This window comes from Mandrillus leucophaeus, unplaced genomic scaffold, assembly GCF_000951045.1.
Source record: "Mandrillus leucophaeus isolate KB7577 unplaced genomic scaffold, Mleu.le_1.0 Scaffold167, whole genome shotgun sequence".
In the NCBI taxonomy this organism is placed as follows: domain Eukaryota; kingdom Metazoa; phylum Chordata; class Mammalia; order Primates; family Cercopithecidae; genus Mandrillus; species Mandrillus leucophaeus.
In genome coordinates this window covers 2,505,428-2,527,371 of record NW_012101665.1, presented here as the reverse complement: position 1 = coordinate 2,527,371, position 21,944 = coordinate 2,505,428, and the positions used below count along the sequence as shown (strand labels likewise).

The following is a 21,944-nucleotide window of genomic DNA, read 5'->3' as shown; positions in this document are numbered from 1 at the left end:
TGCAATCAAATGAATGTTTTCAAAAAATCAGAAGGGCATGTGCATTTGCCATAATTTAATATTATTTGAAGTACAGAAATTAAAATTAACAATACTGTTCAATTTTAAATGTATATTTACTTTTAAAAGCAGATGATTGTGAAGACATGTTTTTGAATTTAAAAATCTATAAACAGATTTACAACTTCAGAATACTTTTCCATCTGTGAGACTTTACAATGTTACTTATTTCTTGAATTTCATTTTCTCCAATTATAAAATGGGGATGATAAGAATTATAAAGCCTATTGTGTCAAATGAATTAGTAAATAACATAGTTAAACCATAAAATTCTTCCCCCTCTACCCCCCGGTGAAAGATCATTTTTTAAAATTTGTTTTGCTTTAATTTTCAAACCCTCAGGACCAATATTTTCATAAAAAACGATGAAAACCAATAATCATAAACAACAATCTTTACAAAACAAAGTCATATAAAACATAAGCCAAGGGTTTTAAATTTGTTTTCATTCAACAAATATCGGATTGCTACAAAATTCACTAAATACTCACTCTCAATTTCTATACTTCTTTTATTGGAGAATAGCAAAAGTAATTTAACAGGCTCTGCGTTGTGGGCTTTTAAAATAGAATTGCTGTGTGTCACTGTGTATTGAATGTTGTGTGTGGATGTATTCTCAGTGAGCTGAGGTCTCTGAGAAAAAAACTATTATATATACACACATATTTGTGTATTTGTGATTTAATTTTCATAACTTTTCAAAAGTAATACAGGTGTGTTCTGCATCTCCTGACTGACCAGAAAGTACAGTTGCATGATGTAAGTGCCCAAGTTTATGTTTATGTTTAAAATTAAGTCAGCAATGGGCACTATTACTTTAAATGTCAAGGTCTCATACAAAAAGACCAAAGAAAGCTAAAGAATCCGATACTGCAAACAATCACTTATATTAAATGGGAAAGCTAAGCCTTAGATCTGCATCTTTTAATTCTTACTTTAATATGCTTGATCATAGTTTTACAATAAATGCATACCAGAAATGACTCACACAATTTTTTTCATTTTGAAGCACATTTTATCATCGTACAATGTATGAGAAAAGAATAAAACCAGACCCTTGATTGCCACTGTTCTTTAAATCACAATTTATGTAACATATTCCCCTGTATCTACCACATTTTTTTTGCATACTTACAATTTTTTTTTTTTTTTTTTTGAGACGGAGTCTTGCTCTGTCGCCGGCTGGAGTGCAGTGGCACGATCTTGGCTCACTGCAACCACTGCCTCCCAGATTCAAGTGATTCCCTTGCCTCGGCCTCCCAAATAGCTGGGACTACAGGTGTGCACCACCATGCCCAGCTAATTTTTGTATTTTTAGTAGAGATGGGCTTTCACCATGTTGGCCAGGATGGTCTCGATCTCTTGACCTTGTGATCCACCCACTTTGGCCTCCCAAAGTGCTGGGATTACTTTCGTGAACCACCGCGCCCGGCCACAAATTTTAATGCTAAATCAAAAGTCAACAACAGAATGTTCATTAAATCTACCTTGGACTTTGAGTTTGGAGAGTTGGCATCTTTTTCTGGCTTGATATACTAGAGGCTGTCTGCTATTTAAGGCCTTAAAGGGAGGGTCAGGGGAAGCACATTGAATGTATTTAGTCTATGATCCATATTCTAAAGGTTTTTCATTGCTATTCTGTTTATTTTGAGGGAAAAGATACAAACATGGAAAGTACAAAATAAGATTATATATAAATGTATATATATATAAATGGCCCCACATGTGTGTTTTGTAATTAAATATACTAGTTCAGAGAAGAGGAAGCTGAAGCTCAACATGGACCAGATTCAGCAGTAGTAGTCTCACCGAGGGACATGACCAAACTTCAATATAAATTGTGCTTTCTTCCTTTTTTAAATTTTGGATTCAGGAGGTGTACATGTAGGGTTGTTTCATGGGTATATTGGGTGATGCTGAGGTTTGGGACACAGATAAACCATAAAATTCCGTGTATAAGCCAGATACAATTATTTACGAGTGTGGACTGTATTCAAATCATTTCTATATATTTGATATATCACTGTGGAACGGACAAATTGAGTAAGAACAGATACATGGTAGTCAATAAGGGCAGAGTAACATAACAGGGAATTGACAGTGCAGTTTTTATCCTATAAAGTTTCATTTTATAGATATTATATTTAAAAGGTTGAATAATTAATTCAATGTTATTAATCTCATTTACATATGGGGCAGAATTGGGCTTGGAGATTTGTCTAACCATAGGCTCAAAGTAGATGGGACTTGAAACACAGAAATGAACAAAGAAATTGACCACTGGAACAACAGAAATAGATGAGTTTAGGCACTGTAAGTCAAAGAGTGAAAAAGGTTTTAGAGTTGGGTATGATCAGAAAGTTGAGAGCAGTACAGAATCAGAACTAACTCCTTGGTTGCTTACTAGGAAATCAAATGCAATGGTAGATGTATTGCTATTGAAAAGTAGAGCACAGAGAGAGAATAAATGGTGTGATATTCAGGATGTTTAACTCCACCTGGCATAGAAATTTAGTAAGAAATAGCTGACAAGCAAAGCAATAACAAGAGCTGCAAACAAGAGTCAGAGGAGTTAGGAAGTGAATCTTTTACAGGTGAAAAATGGGGCTCCACTATTTTTATTTTTCTAGATTCACAGAGCTCTTTATATTCCTCCGATTCTGGTGTTGATGAAAAATTGTTAGCAAAGAGCACTTTCTCCTTTAAAAAATGTATATATATCTGAAAAAAATTGAATATAGCCTTTTTAAACATAGTAGATCAAAGTAGTAGAGTTTTGGTTATATTATTTATATTTGCCTAAGCTAAGTAAACATCCTTCCATAGATCTTTATGAAAGGGTTTTAGTGAAGACAGCAGTTCTAAACACTTCATATAACACAGAAAATCCATGGCAAAAGTAATTTAAAAATGCAAATGACTTAAAAATTATTTGAAAATATTTTAAATACATGGGTAAAAAACATTTAAAATTTCAGAGATAAAGTTTTAAAATCCTTATTATTCTTTAGTAATGTAAAAATACATGTTCCTTTGCCCTTTCAAGTATAGAGGTCCCTAGGTTTTGAGGTTCTTAAGCAAGTCAGCATAACTTTAATAAGAAAAGCAGGCAGGACGTGGATTATAGGTAGATTACACACCTGTAATCCTAGCACTTTGGAAGGCCCAGGCAGGTGAATCACTTGAGGTCAGGAGTTTGAGACCAGACTGATCAACACTGAAATCCCATCTCTACTAAAAATAAAAAAAATTAGCTGGGTGTGTTGGCACATGCCTATAATCTCAGCTACTCAGGAGGCTGACGCAAGAGTATCACTTGAACCTGGGAGGAGGAGGTTGCAATGAGCCAAGATCACACCACTGCACTCCAGCCTGGGTGACAGAGCAAGACTCCATCTCAAATAAATAAATAGCATTCCCAGTCAAAAATTCTTTCAAAGCTTACAAATTTCTGCAGTATGGCTTATCAGCAAGAAGCTCACCTATCCAGGAAGTAGTTACCTTGTCCTAGGCTCTCTCTCCAAGAAGCCTGCTTTCAGTGGTTAATCCAAGAGTTCAACTACTATGACCACTAGTTCTCAGCACACTTGATTATACTCCAAGTTATCTGACTCTATTTCCTCTTGTTAATAAAACTGGATGTTTATGGAAGGCTGAGATCATGTCTTAAACTCCTTTGCTCTCCTCATAATAAATAGCGTAATTCTGATTTCATGAAAATAAACTATTTTGAATTTTAAAATCCTCAAGAATGAAAAACAGGGCATATGGCGTGAACTACGAAGTATCTCTACATCTAACTAAAATCATGTAAATGATTCCCAGACAACACTGATTAATGTACTTTTTAAGCCATATCAGAAGAATGTCTACAAGATGGTCATTTTTTTAATGAAATATTTCTTATAAACTCTTAAGGTTTGGATAAATTATTTTGATCCTGCTATTTCAAAAAAGGAAGTTTTGGAGCACAATTCTGTTACACAAACACATTAGATGTTTGGGATAGATAATAAACATCCTTAAAATAATATACACATTGAATTCAAGTTAGGGATTAAAGATGGTAATGTAAGCAGACTGTTAGCTCTTTTCCCACTAGCTCTTATTCTTTGTAATAATTACTGTGAACTGATTCATACATAGCACAATTTGGGTGTACTGGCTGAAGGCCAGTACATCACATCAGCAGTTGAAAAGAGTATTCAAAGAATTGTTAATCTTTAATGATATTTACTTAACAGCATATATTCTTCTCAAAAACTTTACATTACATTCAGTGAAAAACCTGGAACCATTTGTGTCTTACTAGTCAACATGTTAAAACTGTAATATGAACAATGTAAAATGAGAAAATTGCTTTTATTTTACTCAGAACATATTAATGAGATAATTGTGGCTCTCAAGATTTGTTACTAAGTTTCAACTTTGTTTGCATATACTTTTCACAATATCAATTATGAATGGAGTACAAGGACATAAGATCATTTGGGTTTACACTGCTTTAAGATGGTTAACGTTGGAAAGTTTATGAAACACAGGCCAATCTTACTGATTTGTATCTACCCACACTTAAGTGGTGAAGATGAGAAATTATCTTCTATATCTCATAGCATGTAATTTACATAGAGCAGCTGGAGAAAGAAGGAAAGAAGGGAGGGCTGTAGGCATTACAGGAAAAAGACAAAAAAAAACCCAAATAAGTGAGGTCAAATCTCAGAACTCAGGTCCTATTCCTACATTGTTTAGAAAGGCTTCCCAAATAATTAAACTACTTTTTGAAAATCATATCACTGACAAAAACTGTATATATTTAAGGTGTACAATGTGATTTTTTAATGTACATATATAGCATGAAATGATTACAATAATCTAGCTAATTAAAATAATTAAACTACTTTTTATCATGTGCACTTAGTATATTGAACACGTATACACTATTCAATTGTTTCAATGCCAACTTTCTCATTCTAACTCATATCTGTTCCATTCCCCTCTGTTCATTTTGTTTGCTGACTCCCATAATCTCTTCCTTAAAATTATCTCCTACTATAAAATTACACTCCCCTCCTCAATGAACTTCTATTTTCTTTTATTTCTCTTGTTGTGTTTCTGCCTGGTCCACAAATACCCCAACTCCAACTATTTGGATAACTGTTACACTGTTGAATGAAAATAAGACCCATTATTGAAAAAATTTTACAGACTACAAAAGCCCAGTTACAAAAGTCAGATAGCCACGTCCTATAGGCTAGAAAAGCAAATTATATGCTATCTTAATAAATAATTTTAATAATTTTTGCACTGATATTTCTCCTCATATTATGGGCTAGATATTCTGAAAACACTCAATCTTCAAAATATTTAATACTTCTAGCTGAAATGGAACAAGACATCATTTGAATGCAAAGCTTAGGAGAAAAGGACTTGTGGGAAAAGAGGAGAAATCATCAGAAGGGAAATCCGAGTCCAGACTGAAAATGAGAGGGAGCTGATGCAAGCAGCTGTCTTGTGCACATTGACAGATCCCTGGTTGCCTGGAGCCTTTGCCTTGCATGATAATGCCATTAGTGGGTGGTAGAATGATAGACTTAATGATCCTGATTCTTCACCTTCCTGCATCTGAGACAGTCAGGTGGGAGGGGGTCCTCAGAAAAACCCCAACCAGCCTGAGCACTGCGGTGGAGACACAGAGGTTCACAACATTTGCAGCAGGGAGGAGCCCAGCCACTCCTCATCCTGTGTGGAACCTGGGATCTGAACTGTGAGGTGGGAAGCACTCTAGCAGGGACTCTGGCCTAGCAAGAGTCCCTGTTTCCACCTTTTATTCCTTTTTCACCCAATAAAACCCTGTCTTACTCACCAATCAAATTGTCTGGAAGCCTGAATTTTCATGGCTGTGGGACAAAGAACCCCATCTTTACCTGAACTAAGGAAAAGTCCTGCAACATTTTTGACGCCCAACATGGGGCTTGAGAAATGGTGAATAAAATGGGTACTCAAAATCTCTTCCTGTTGCTTCTAAGCCTATTCATCCTCAGACTTCTGAGGGTAGTGGAAACCATATCCCCAACCCCCATCACTCCCAGGCCTTTTCATGGCCTTTTCCTTCCTTTTTTGGGACAGACCAGCAAGCAGCAGCTCCCTGTCACTCCCTGCTCCCTGCTGGGGCTGGGATCACATGACCTAAAGGTCCCATACAGTCAACTCACTGGTTCCCAGCCATGTGATGCAACAGTGTTCCCCTTCCCAGGCCAAGGGGTTCAGCTTTATTGGACAGTAATTAAGCATTTCTCCTGGTGGAGGAACCACTTGCATAAGAATAAGAGGTTCCCAGGCATATTTAAGCTGTTTTTTCTGTTTGTTTTTCTTCTCCTTCTCTACATCATCAGCAGTTAACTTTTATTTTTTATTCCTTTTAGAAGATGTTTTTACTAGGCCAGACCTCAGAAATATCACTGTTTATATTCTCTGCAAAGTTTTGATTTGAAATCAAGCCTCTGTCTTGTTTTACATCCTGAGGGCATGGCTTGCAACTCCAGTGGCAAGGCTTTGTTTAGCAATCCTACCTTAGAGAATAAGTTCCTTTCTGGTTTGACATCTGCATGTACTCCTAGCCCTGTCTCTTCAAGGATGCCACCCAGTAACTAGGTTTTCTTCCTCCTGTCTGTGTCTGTACTGTGTATGATACCTATAATAAGAGCTCCTAATTAATTTGGCCTAAAGAAAGACAAGCGCTTGGATCAAGTAGTTTTTCAAGGGAAGCTAAAAGCTGCAGTACCTTTCAGTTCATGTGACTTTAATCTTTCAGAAATAAAAACAGCCTTAAAGATTATTGGTAAAATGCAGGGATCATTAAAATGTAATGTAGGTGAACTAAAATATGCAGGTCAGATGCAAAGTTTGCTAAATGTTTTGAGGTTACAAACTGCTTTTTTGGTTTTGAAACTATTAGATGTGCTGGCTTCACAATTGGTAAGGCCTGGGGACAAATGGAACTAATCACACCCTTAATTACACTGGAGTCAAACCTTGGCTGCACTTGGCACACAATTAAAGCAACTTACCAAATTTTACCTTAAAGCTAAAAATTGCTAGGAGTTACAATTATAACATGTAATTGAGACTACTGGAAATATATTTACATACAAGGTGTGTAAGAACAGTCAAATTTGTTGTTGGTGGACTTTTTTAGTAAAAGGTTATAAGAAGGCATGGAAATGTAAATTTTTGCCTAGGGTTAAAGGACTGCTTTAAATTAGATAGGAAAAGCTAAAAGTTCAAACAAGTGGTGGAAGAATTCTGAAAATTAATCTTGCAGAAGAGGTTCTCTGTGTGAACATATTGACTAAATATGTTATATTTAGTTATAGAAGGTTAAAAAGGTTTTTACTTATTTAAAATTTCTGATTCATCATTTTGGCAAAATAAATAATTTATGATAATGTGGAATTCTATTTCATAATATCAGGTGTTTTAAATCTCAAACATATTTGACAGCCTTCCCCAAATCAAACTTCATTTTCAAAATTGTTTTCCCTGACACCTGGCTTTTTGAATGGTTCAAAGGGCCCCTGAATCATCCAGAAAGAAAAGTAAACAGGATTATTTAACATGTTTAGGTACACAGGATTGCCAAAATGATGTTCAGTCTTCTTTAGGTTGTATTTTTGTGAATAACGCTAATGTACATTGCAAAATTGTATGGGATTTCTAAAATTCTAATGTTTAAATATATGCAATAAATCATAACTAAGGTTGTTAAGTTAAGTTATGGCAAACCACAAAGATAACCAAACTTCTTTGTCAATTGTGTTTCCAACTGTTACTACCCTGGACATTTTGCTATTCACAATCACTGTCTTGTTTTAATCCTTTTCAAAAGATGGTTGGTAATAAGCTATAGAAATTTAACAGGTGCTCCCAAATACAGGCTTCTGATAACTTTGAAGAATGTGACATTTGAATAAAGAAGAAAACACTTTATAAAGAGCTCAAGTGTTCACAAATATCAAGAAAAACCAGAGTTAATTAAATGGACTGAAATCAGATAGCTGAAGCAACCTTTTTGACTTTTGCTTGGAATGTTGCTGATCCTTATTTTGTCTTTCAGAGTCAAGGAAACTTATTTTGAACTATTTACAGTCTTTAATAATGGAGTAAGTTATACTCTTATGAACAAAATTTGGAACATGTTTGTTTCTCTCTGCCTGGTTCCTCTAGAATTTGGAAACTATCCACGAGTATTCTTAACTTATGGCATTGTTAAATGTAGTGAACCCCAAGTTACTCTTCAAAGCATGTCAGTATGTACAGCCCTCTTATTTTCTGTTCTCAATTTTAAAGTTTAACTTCCCGGTTCTCTTCGCCCCTTGCCTCTAGTTTCGGTAAACAACTTTCCTGCCAGTTGTAATCAGTAGTTCACATCTGTTTCCCTGGTCATCTGCTTTGACCTGAGTCACCGCTGGTCACCTGCTCCATCCTGACTCATCCTGAGTCACCTATTCTGTAACCATCCTTCCTGCCAAACTGCTCACGGCCCCCACTCCAACTAGTACCCCTGCTCTGTTTAAAATAGCCAATAGAAATTACCTTAGACTGTGCGGTCCAACCCTAGTCAACAGGGAATGACACAGCGGTAGGGACTACTTGCATGAGGAATAAGAACCCCTTCTCCTCCCTTGTTCGGGTGTGCTCTCGCCATTGCTCCATCCATGAGGCGCACCATTCCATAGAAGTAAAAATTGCCTTGCTGAGAAAATTAAATTTATGTTCAAGTGCTATTTCTTCGGTAACACCCAAAAATTTATTTATAACAGCAATATAGTTGTTTGCATCAGTGCCATAAGAACCCATTTTTCTTTTGCAACAGGACACAATTGGAGAAAGTGGTTATTTTACCAAGGCTTTGACTGGAAGAGTATGCTTCCCTTTAAAGAGTCAATCTAAACTTGCAGACCCAGTATAAGCCCAGTGGGGAGACTGGCCTCACACCCTCATCTATGCAGTCCCTGTACAGGGTTCCTGACATGTGGGCAGTAAAGAATGTCACTTTCTAATAGGCCCAGGAGATCCTAAAGTTTATCTTCAGACCTTAAGAGATGAGGATTACACAACTTACACGTATTGGAGAATACTCAACCCATGGCTTGGATGGGCTTTAAAGGCCTTATCTGAGATTCTTTGGGGGAACACAGTTCCCTCAAAGCCAATCCAAACAGCCTGTGTAGAAATAATTATTCTTGATGCACTTTATGCAAATAATCAGGCTAAGTATAAGATTAAAGTCTATTTTGCAAACAACTCAGTCCTATTATGATTTTTTTTCTCAACATAAATGGGGACAGGAGAGACAGAAATCATGTTTCAAAACTTATCATACATTTGTCATTAAATTCTAAACTCACTAGTTGTTTTTCAGTTTTTGCCTACATCTTAGACTAACCCTGCTTGTCCCTGTGAACCAACCAGCAATCTCTGGCAGCAGCTGCGAAAGAACAAGAGGGATAGCTAATGTAAAAACCTGGGTTAATATTCTAGTTCTGAGTAATTATCCTGCAAATTCTGCCAGGTGATGGGAATAAATAGGATGCCCATCATGCAGAGGTTTCCTTTTGGGAAAGTAAGACCAAGGGAGCTGACCAAAGCCAAGCACCATGCACCCAAATCCTGCAAGCATAACTATAGCCACCAGTTTTCTGGGTCTATCATAAGACATCCTTTCCTCTCCCTGGAGGGAGGAGGACTCAGTTCTGCAGTTTCACCTTACTATTTGACTTATGATAGGGAGTGCATGCAACCCCCCAAGGCACATTTTGTCCCATACTCAATGCCAAGCTTTGGGTCAAAGCCCTAAGGAAAAAAACTGGATTTAAGGGATCCAAAGGCAGACAACGACAGATGTTAAAAGGCACAGCACAAGTGATCATGGCTAATTCCTGCCAAGTAAGCCAAGCCCAAGCTTCCTGTTCCATGGATAAAGGCCACATTAGTATCCATGGCATAAATGAGTCCTAGGAAATTCAAGGCTACCAACAGCAGGGGAGATAGTATGTATGTGGGTACAAGGACAAAAGAGGGAAAGAGAATGCTCTTCCTTTTCTCCCTCACTTATACCCCAGGTATCTGCTAGGAAGAGAAGGCAACCAGGGATGCCTGCTCCCCTCTTACTGGATGGGTAAGCCATTCATCTTCAGTCTGTACCCCCTTTCAAATGCATCCCAAATCCCTGGGACTCCTCTAAAAAAATGCCTTCTTTATTCTTTCTCCTCCTTGGTTCTCTCTTCACAAACAGGTAATTGTGTCTCTGTACTATGAGACACTCACCTCAGTGCATCCTCCAAACTGGGAAAACTTAATTTCCCAAATCTTAAATTGGTTGGCTTAGGATTGAGCTCAGGGGAAGGGAACCCAGAAGCCCAACATGCCAGCAAAAGGGTGAAGTTTTTTTTGTCAGTAGGACTTTTGGCCTCCCTCTCCCTGTGCACACTGTTAACAGGCCTTGGGATTTTTGAGCAGTCCTTAGCTCCCCTTGTTTTGCTTTGATACTGCTTTCTAATAACCCAGTTTGTCTGTTCTTGCCTTCAGGCCATCAAACTCCAAGCAGTCATGTAACCAGAGCCTTTCTGCTGGAACCCTTAGATAGGCCTCTGAGGGAGCTCTGACTGCCGTTTCCCCCAAAACAGCGCCCCCTGTCAGCAGGAAGCAGTTAAGATTGGTCTTTGTCCTTATCCTTATTTTAACAGTAGTTAGATGTATTTATTTAGGGGGGGAATGAGACAGCTAGGTGGGAGGGGGCGTCCCCAGAAAAACTGCAACTGGCCTGAACACTAGGGTGGAGACACAGAAGTCCACAACATGTGCAGCAGGGAGGAGCCTGGCCCCTGCTCTTCCTGTGTGGAAACTGCAATTCGAACTGAGAGGCAGGAAGCACTCTAGCAGGGACTCTGGCCTAGCGAGAGTCCCTGTTTCCCCCTTTTCTTCCCTTTTCACCCAATAAAACCCTGTCTTATTCACCATTCAAATTGTCTGCAAGTCTGAATTTTTGTCTCCATGGCTTCCAGATGCCTTGCATTTTTCGATTTGCTCTCTTGCATTTCTGTCATCCGCTTGAGAAAGACACACCTATGCTTATCCGCCAGTCTCAAAAGGCAGATGCAAAACATTTGGAACAGACTGAAGTCACTCTGGACAAGCCCAGATTATATCAGCCAAGAGCCAGCCAACCTCTAGACACATGAGAGAGCCCAACTGAGACCTGTTGAGCCCATCAAGCCAAGAACCAGCCTAAATCAGCCAAACCCCAGAAAAGTAGGAGAAATATTTATTGTATTCAGCCACTGAGTTTTGGAGTAAATTCATATGTAGCTATGGCTTACTGAGGTAGAAATTCATCCTAGAAGTAGAGTGTTGACTAATAAAAGCCCAAAATATATGCCATTGATTTTGGGATATAGTTGTAGGTGGAGGCTATAAAAATGTAAGAAAACTATTATGAAAGTTTGGAAAAACGGAGACCAGTGTTATGTGCCATTAAAGTGTTTGGTAAAACTATCATCTATGATAACTTGGAAGATAGAAAGTGAACCTAATAAATGTTCAAAATTGGGCAAGAAGGAAAAGTACTGCAAACATTATCCACTTGATTTAGGTACGTATGATAAGTTTCTTCAAGAAATAGAAGAACTTAGAAAATAACTAGCCAATTTGCAAGCAAAATTCAGAAAAAAACATTAAGTCTGGCTGAGTTTCTTATCTCTGGTCTTTCCAGACAAATACTTTAAAATTAACATATATCTTTGTGAAAATATTAAATTCACAGCCTTGCCAGAAAGATAAGGCCTTAGGGTAAAGAAGAAATCAAGGATGTAACTATAAGACCCTTTATTAAGACCTCTGAAAAATACTGAAATGGTGACTATTCAAGGTGTTTCACAACACCTAAATTACCAGTAATTAAATCTAGAAAAATAGGCTTGTCTTAAAAATAATTGTGGATATAGTTTTTCACATAAGAAGAGGAGATGAATCAAACTATATAAAGGAAATCCATAAATTATCTGGGACAACTTGATTGACAAAAGCATCAGGCTGGAGTTAAAGGGTCTGAAACGATTTCAGATATAAAAAGCCCTCTGGGCCCCCAGTTTTCTACAGTAAGGAAGTAAGCTGAGGAAGTTGCTCAAAGGCATCTTTTCCAATGCCCTCTTAGAAGTGGCCAAAGAGGTTAACAAAAAGGAAATAAACTTCCAGAGGGTAAAGCCAAGAGCTGTGGAGAACAATAAATGGAGACTCAGGGAATCCAGTTCCCACTCTCTGGGTGCAATTAAGAAATACCCCCACACTCCTGGGTAAAAAGATCTGATGACATTTGCCCAGCAAGATTTCAGAATTTCTATGAGCCAGTGGTTTGTATGAACCTCCCATTTTCTAATTGGTAGTGTTTAATCTGATTATCTCATGTCAGTCTCATGGTCTAATGGAAATAAATTTTTAAAAAACCTTGTCTTTTTTAATATAGAAAAATTAAGAGAATTCAGAGACAAGTAATAAATCAAAGTGTTCAGCAAGTTTACTGGATTTAAAATAAAATTACAAAAATCATTTTTATTCCTATTTGCCAATAAATGTAACTTATAAAACAGATAGCGAATTTATAATAATAGCCAGAAATACAAGATGCCAAGGAATCAATTCAATAAAAATTTGCAGGACTTTATTGTAAAATCTTGTAAAAATTAATTAAATGGAATTATGCTACGTTCATAGATAGGATGACTCAGAAAGGTGAAGATGTCAATCCTCCCATAACAATCTAAAACACAATGTAACTCTAAACTCAGTACAATAACAGAAATAAGCAAATAGGCCAATAGAAGAACACAGAAGCCTCAGAAACAATGTAAGTGGCAGCAAAAGCATGCATATCAATGGACAAACAACAAACTTCAAAAATGGCTCTAGAAAATTTATCCATGTGAGGCAAAATATATTCCAACTTCTCACCGTATTAAAAAAGAGATGTGGTAGATTAAAGACCAAAATGTGAAAAACAAAACTTCTAGAAGAAAAGAAAAAAGAGTATTTTTATGACTCCAAGTAGGAAAGGATTTTTAAAACAAAGCATCAATACCACAAGTTAATGTTAAACATTTATATTCATAGAAGGCACTATATAGAAAGTGACGACAATCCTCCAAATTAGGAAATGATTGAGACATGTATACTAACAAAAGCTGGCATCCAGGATATATAACAAACTCACACAAACCCAAAGAAAAAAAATGAGCAATAAAAATGGGCAAATAAATAATCAGGCATTTACCTTTGTTGTTAAAAATTACAAAACTGCATAGCCAGATGCAGTGGCACGTGACTGTAGTCCCAGCTACTCAGGAGACTGAGGCAGAATGATTGCTTAAACTCAGGAGTTCAAGTCCAACCTGGGTAATATAGTGAGGACCCATCTCAGAAAAAAATTATAAAATTACTCCTAGCTAACACCGTGAAACCCCGTCTCTACTAAAACATAGAAACAATTTCCCGGGCGTAGTGGCGGGTGCCTGTAGTCCCAGCTACTCCGGAGGCTGAGGCAGGAAAATGGCGCGAACCCGGGAGGCGGAGCTTGCAGTGAGCCGAGATCGCGCCACTGCACTCCAGCGTGGGCGACAGAGTGAGACTCCATCTCAAAAATAAATAAAGAAATAAATAAAGAAATAAATAAATAAATAAGTAAATAAATAAAATTACTAGTTAAATCTATGAGAAGCAATTTTCATTAAAATGTTGGATAACAGACACTCTTGGCTAGGACCAGGAGTTAAAAAAATTATGAACTGTTGGTGGGAGTATACATTTATACAATCTCTTTAGAGAGAAATTTTGCATTATCTAATAATAAAATGTACATAATGTAAATGCCATATTGCTGAGAAACTCATTTTCTAATTTTGTACCTGAGTGTGTGTGTCCTTGCACGTGTGTGTGAGTGTGTGTATGTGTAGCAACATAACAAAATCAAAAAAAAGAAAGAAAGAAAGAAAAAACTCCAAGGGGATACAGTTAAAATTCAGAATAGAGATGGAGTTGGCTACCATCCAATAAATGTTGGTTTCACTGATGAGTTTTTTTAGCCACATGGTAGTTACCTAGGTGTTCATTATGTTATTCTTTATATATTTTGATGCATGATATAGTCATAACAACTTTTGAAAGTAAAAAAAAATTCAGTAGATTAATTTAATTCCAACTAGTTCAGTTTTTCAGTTTTGGTTCAGATATATTTTTATTCCTCAGTTAACTTCAATACCTCTCCCTTGCATGATTCTCAGCCAGTCATGTTGCTCATTATTTCAGTGAGAAAATGAAAGCAATCAGAAGAGAATTTGTTCAACTTCTCACCCCCAAACCCACCAGTTACTGGCATTCCTTGAGTGAATGAAAGAATGATACAAAATTCAAGTAATAACAATCTTATATTCAATAATACATTATGAACATAATCAGTCATTTAAAAATGAAAATAAAAACTACAATGAAATACCACCTCACTCTCATGAAGATGGCTATAATTTCAAAGACAAACCATAACAAGTGATGGCCAAGATGTGAAGAAATTGGAACCCTCAATACTTGCTGGTGGGAATGTAAAGTGGCACAGCCCCTGTGAAAATCGATTTGGGGCTAGGCATGGTGGCTCATCGTGCACTTTGGGAGGCCAAGGCAGACAGATCACCTAAGGTCAAGAGTTCGAGACTAGCCTAACCAATATGGTGAAACCCCCTCTCTACTAAAAATACAAAAATTAGGCCGGGCATGGTGGCTTATGCCTGTAATCCCAGCACTTTGGGAGGCTGAGGCGGGTGGATCACCTGAGGTCAGGAGTTTGAGACCAGCCTGGCCAACATGGTGAAACACCATCTCTACTAAAACACAAAAATTAGCTGGGCATGGTGGCGGGCACCTGTAATCCCAACTACTTTGGAGGCTGAGACATGAGAATCGCTTGAATGCAGAAGGCGGAGGTTGCAGTGAGCCGAGATCACACCACTCCACTCCAGCCTCGGTGACAGAGCTAGACTCTGTCTCAAAAACACACAAAAACACAAAATTAGCCAGGCGTGGTGGCACATGTCTGTAATGCCAGCTACTCGGGAGGCTGAGGCAGAAGAATCGCTTGAACCCAGGAGGTGGAGGTTGCAGTGAGCCAAGATCGTGCCATTGCACTCCAGCCTGGGTGACAGAGCGAGAGTGTCTCAAAAGAAAAAAAAAAAGAAAATCAATTTGGCAGTTCCTCAAAATTTTAAATACAGAGTTACTATATGACCTAGCATTTCCTATCCTCTGTATATACCTCAAAGAAATGAAACGACATGTCCATACAAAAACCTGTACACAGATATTCATAGAAACATTACTTATAATGGCTGAAAAGTAGAAACAACTCAAAGATCCATCAACTGATGAATAAGAAAATGTGGCATACCCATACAATGGAATATTATGCATCAATAAAAAGAAATGAAGTACTGATACACAATACAACATAGATGAACCTTGAAAACATTATGCTAAGTAAAAGAAAACAGTCACAAAAAAATCACATACTATATCATTGCATTGATGTGGAATTTCCAGAATAGAAAAATTTATAGAAACAGAAAATAGATTAGCGGTTGTCTAGGGCTGAGGAGTTGGAGGGATGGAGAGGGAGAGTAACTGCAATGGATATAAAGTTTCTTTTGGGGATGATGAAATTGTTCTAAATTTAGGTTGTGGTGATGATTGCACAACTCTGTGAATATCCTAAAAACTACTAAATCGTTTACTTTAAAAGGATGTATTTTATGATACGTGAATTATATTTCAATAAAGCCGTTAAATTAACACTGAAGTTCATTTTCCCTTTTATGGTAGAGTAATGAATTAAATGCAGATCTAACTGGGTCTAACACTATTTGGAGTGACACAAATGAAGGATCAGAACCCAGGAGGTGAATATTTATTCCACATCTATCAACTACTAGTTTTGAGATCTTGAGCAAATCACTGAGTGACTTTAGCCTCAGTTTTCTTATTTGGAAAAAAAAAAAAGAGCATAACTACTCCACTGGACCATTTTGAGAACTAAATTCAATAGCACATCAAAAAAGCACCTCATATGCTTCCCAACAGGTGCCCAATATTCTCTTTTCTCCCCTTCTTTCCTATCTTCTGCATCCTACCCATGATCTAAAACTTTTTACTCTTTATTATGAAAATGTTCATACTAATACAACAGTGAAAAGATAAATGAATGCCTTTGTACCCACACACATTTTCATCAATTGTCAACCCAAGGGTAAACTCACTTCATTTTTATATGTGACCCCCACCCCACACAGCACATTCCTTCCACGTTCCCCCTTCCCTGCCCAGATTATGTCAAAGCAAATCTCATTCATCATATCATTTGTAAATATTCTGGTATGTACTTATTAAAAAAGTACATTTTTTGGTAAACAAATGTAATAGCATTACCATAGATAACAATAATACTCTAATATAAACAAATATCTAATTAGTTTTCCAATATCCCTGTTTATCTAGGAAAATTATCTTTGGACAAGTCAGGCTAAGCAAGACTCCATACATGGCAACTGGTGGACACTCTTATACATTTCTCTTAATTATTACATTTCTCTTAATCTATAGCTTCTGTTCCTCTGCTTCCATTTTCCTCTTATGCTTTTTGTTGTTCAGGAAAACTGGGCCTTTTGAGCTTGTTATCTTGTAAGTTTTCCACAGTCTGTATTCTTCCCTTCACATTCTTGTGATGTGGTTTGAAACATTCCTCTGCTCTTTGTAATTCCCATAAACTGGTAGTTAGATCTGGATTAAAGTTTTCTGTTGTTTTTGTTTTTGCCAATACTACTTGAGAGAGAATGGTTATCGTTTCATCTGGAGGCACATAATGTCCCACTCCAGTGATGCTGGCAGCATTGATAATTATTGCTTAGATCCATTAATATACTAACCATTGCCAAATGGTAATTGTCTAATTTCATAATTCTGCATTCATTTATATACTGGAATACTTCTGTAAAGAGAAATTTCCTGTCCTCAAATATTTGGCTACCTTTAAGTGTAATTTGTATAGAAAAAGCAGATCAAAGGTTTGATTTCCCTCTACTTTTACTAATTTTTTAAAATAAGAACTTTGGTCCCCTAACATCCCCCAAAAATGATTAATGAAGGCTTTTTTTTGGATGAACATGTGGATTTTAAAATATTTGCCATAACTCACTATATTGAGGTGATTATCCTTACTCATCTTTAAATCTTCTCGACTTTTCCCAGTGGAAGATTATTTATGCTAGCTGTGAGCTCCTTTGACAGAATCTTAGTGATCTTTGGTAGTGTTTTTGCCTTCTGATATAGCTATTTCAGCTATTTATTCTGAAATAGCTATTTCAGGCACTTTTTGTATATTCCTTGCTCCAGACCTGGAACCAACCATTATTCTAAGGGAAATGTGAAATGGTGAAACCCCATCTCTACCAAAAATAAAAAAATTAGCCGGGCATGGTGGCATACACCTGTTATCCCAGCTACTCAGGAGGCTGAGGCAGGAGAATCGCTTTAACCTGGGAGGCGGAGGTTGCAGTGAGCTGAGATCATGCCACTGCACTGTAGCCTGGGGACAGAGTGAGACTCCGTCCAAAAAAAAAAAAAAGAAAAAAAAACCTGAGTACTAATTCTATTGGGTTGGTAATAGGTGGATAAACTAAGAAATATCTTCTTTTTTGAAATTTCAAAATATTTACTTATGACATGACAACAAAATTGATCTTTACCTTCTATCCCTTTGTACCTATGTGTATCTAGCAGAAAATTCTTAGCTCTGGCTGTGGGCATACAGAAACTTCCTATGGATGATTATGTTCAAATGTTTATTTACTTTCCCCAGAATAAATTGGGGGACTGGCATTGTCTGGATTGATCACAGGACAGATACTTGCAAAGTTCCATCTTGAGTTTCATGTTTATGAACAAAAAATGGACGCAGTGGCTAAAAGAAATGTTGAGTGTGTAGATATGACACCCATCACTAACATTATAAAAATAATGCACCTCATAAAATAAATGCACCTCATAAAATAAATGCACCTCATAAAATAAATGCATAAAAATAAATGCACCTCATACCTATATCCAGGAAAATTCCCCCTCTGTGTAACTGGGGACTCACCTAGAGAATAGGCAAAGGCATGGTGCTGGCAGCAAAGACCTTTCATTTTCTGGAACCTACAGTCCAGAAGCCTCGATCTGAAGAAAGTACAACGTCCTCCTGTCGATTCACAGATTCGACCTCCCAGTAATAGTGCCTGGAAGTGAAGGGAGGGGCACCCAGGACACACAGTGCAGAGGTGAAACTTTCAGCTTGCTCCTTCCTATTCTGGCTGAAATTCCCACATGGACACTCCTCTGGTCTTCAGAAATGGTGAGAAGTTTGTTGGCTGTGTCCACATCCAAGGTCATATCCACTTGATATGACCTTGGGTTCATTTTTAGAATTGATTTCAGCTTGAGCTCTAGTTCCTTGATCGTGGAAACCAGCACCCTCAGCTTGAACTTGGGCTTGACGTTAGTGTTCTGAGAGACCACAGAGCAGAAGGGGCACAGTAAACCTTCCCCGTGGGGCTCCTTCTGCAGTGAATTGATGCATTGGAGGCAGCAGGCGTATCCACATTTCAGTTGCACAGGTTCTTCAAGACCATTTGGACAGGCAGGACATCTAATTATTTCTTTCAAGTGTTCAGCCATGGCAAATGTCTCTTCTTCCCAAGCTTCTCCCTCTGCCTCCCTGTCTGCAGTGGCTTCTGCAGACAGCTCAGATCGAGAAATATCTATTTTAAATTTTTTTTAATATAATTCAGACTTAGAGAAAAGTTGCAAAAAAAAAAAAAAAAAAAAAAAAAAACCCTGTATACCCTTCCCCTGGTTTGCCCGAATGTTAATGGTTAATGTGATAATGTCAACATTGTTGGTTCGTATTTTGCGTTACTATTTTGGTTGACACTTTGCCTTACCATTTTTTTCTCTCTCATCTGTGTGCGTGTTGAGGGGGGGGTGGGTGTGAGGGTGGATGTGTAGGGGTGAGTGTTCTCTTCTTTACATATAAAATTTCCTCAGAACCACTGAAAAGTAAGTAGCAGATATGATGTTCCTTTGTCCCTAAACACTTTAGAGTATAGGACATTTTCTTATATGGTCAAAGTATGATAATATAATACCAATGCACCAACCTTGTTTAAATATCCCCAATTATCTGAAATACTGTCGTTCATGGTAAAAGAATATCCTGGATCCCACGTGGCATTCAATTGTCATTTAAAAAAAAATCTCTTTTAACCTGAAACAGTTTTCAGTCTTTCCTTGATTTATGACCTTCATGTTTTTGAAAAGTATGGGCCAGTTGTTTTTTAGAAGGCCCCTCAACTGGTGTTTTCCAGTGTTTGCTTATGATTATATTCAAGTTATGCACTTTGGAAAGAATAACACAGAAGTGATATATTTATGTTAGGCCGTTTTTGTTACTATAAAGGTATACCTGAGTCTAGGTAATTTATTTTAAGAAGAGGTTTAATTGACTCATGGTTCTGCAGGCTGCACAGGAACCACGATGCTGGCATTTGCTCCTGGTGAAGGCTTCAGGAGTCATGGCTCTAGGCTATGCAGAGCCACCATTTCACATGGCCAGAGCCGGAGCAAGTGAGGAGGGAGGTCACACACACTTTTCAACAATCAGATCTCACATGTACTAACTGAACAAGAACTAACATCACCAAGGGGATGGTGCTAAACCATTCATGAGGGATCTGCCCCCAATCCAATCACCTCCCACTAGGCCCCAACTCCAACATTGGGAATTACATTTCAACACAAGATTTGGATGAAACAAACATCCTATATCAGTATTCTTTTCATTCTTTTCATATCAAAAGGCACGTGATGTTGTTTTTCCTCTCACTGAAGGTATTAACCTTGATCACCTGGTTCAGGTGATATCATCCAGGTTTCTCCAGTGAAAAGTGGCTCCTTTTGTTAATTAATAAGTATATTCTGGGGAATATCTTGGAATTCATCAAAATTTCACCTACAAATTTTAACATCCTTTGCTGACATCCGACTACATCAATTACTATGACAGTTGCCAATTTGTGGCTTTCTAATTCCATCATTCCTTCTAAATTTATTCGTTGGTAGTATACTATGCATCCTCCTTCACCTAATGTATGGATGTATATATATCAGTATGGACATATGGATTATTATTTTATTTAATGGGCTATAACACATTATCATCATTATTTTTTTATGCTTGAATTTTCCCAGATTTTGCCAGGAGAAGCCCTGATAATCTGGTTCCTGTATCCTTTTGACAAGTCCCATCATTATTTGAATGTATCTTTGCTTTCTGGCACTAAAAAATATTCCAACTATGCAGCCATAAAAAAGAACAAAATCCTGTCCTTTGCAACAACATGGATGCAGCTGGAGGCCATTATCCTAAGCCAATTAATGCAGGAACAGATAAGCAAATACCACATGTTCTCACTTATAAGTGGGAGCTAAGCATTAGGCACACATGGCCATAAAGATGGGAACAATAGACACTGGGGACTATTAGAGTGGGGAGAGAAAAAGAGGGGCAAGTGCTGAAAATCTACTCATTGGATACTACGTTCACTACCTGGTTGATGGGATCTTTCATACCCCAAACCTCAGTGTCACACAATACACTCATATAACAAACCTGCACATGTACCCCCCGAAGTTATTTGTTAAAAAAGATATTCCAGACTCAACTTATACTTTCTTAGTACAGTCCCAAATTCAGCCATTTCTCCAAGGAGACTTGGTTCCTTTTAAAAGAAAATGCTATTTAGAAAACAGTATCTGGGCTCTAGTTGTGCTCACTGCCACTAGAATGTGCATTTTATTTTTTAAAAGAAAAAAATACTGAGTTCTTCATGATATTTCTGATTTGAAATCAGGATTATAATATTTTTACTTAAATTTATTGACCTTACATATATATATTTCCTTTCCCCTATGCCAAAAATTCTAGTTCTTAAAGATACCAACATAAGTACTTCTTCTGTATATCATGCAAAGCACACACAACAGTTTCATTATAATTATATCAGCACTATCATTAACAACACGATTACTAAAAACACTTTCAGACTGTGGTGCTGTTCTGCCTGTCCTTAGAGTACCTTCCACTAGAGACAATCAAATCACTGTTGATAATGGCTTAGAGTAATTCATCTCAGCGTGTTTATGCAAAAAAATTGAAATGCAGTTGTACTCATTTGTTTCAGTTTGTTTTGGATAATAAGAAATTACTGTTTTAAGATTTAACTTTGTTTTTAAATTGTATAGAATATTTAAATTGTTCCAAAGTCAAATATTCAAAATTCTAAGAGGCAAGCTTCTATCCCTATCTTCCTCTCTTTACCTTTCTTTATTTCTACCCCCATACCATCTCTTCTGCCATAGGCAACTTTTAAAAACAATTTGATGTGTGTGCACATGCATGTGGGTGTGTGTGTATTTTACAGTAGGGCAGGTTTTGCTATTGTTGTTTGGGTTTTCATAGAAGCAAACGTGGGCTGGGCGTGGTGGCTCATGCCTGTAATCCCAGCACTTTGGGAGGCTGAGTGGATCAGCTGAGGTTGGGAGGTCGAGACCAGCCTGACCAACATAGAGAAACCCCATCTCTACTAAAAATACAAAATTAGCTGGGGGTGGTGGTGCATGCCTGTAATTCCAGCTACTTGGGAGGCTGAGGCAGGAGAATTGCTTGAACCCGGGAGGTAGAAGTTGCGGTGACCCAA

The 21,944-nt window shown here is 37.4% G+C and overlaps 1 protein-coding gene and 1 pseudogene across 1 annotated transcript in view; both read right to left on the bottom strand.

The window, feature by feature from the left end:
* The window catches only part of LOC105537003 (chromosome unknown open reading frame, human C8orf34), a 371,753-nt gene that overhangs the window by 289,907 nt on the left and 59,902 nt on the right, over nt 1–21,944 (bottom strand).
* LOC105537014 lies at nt 17,991–18,864 on the bottom strand (annotated as a pseudogene).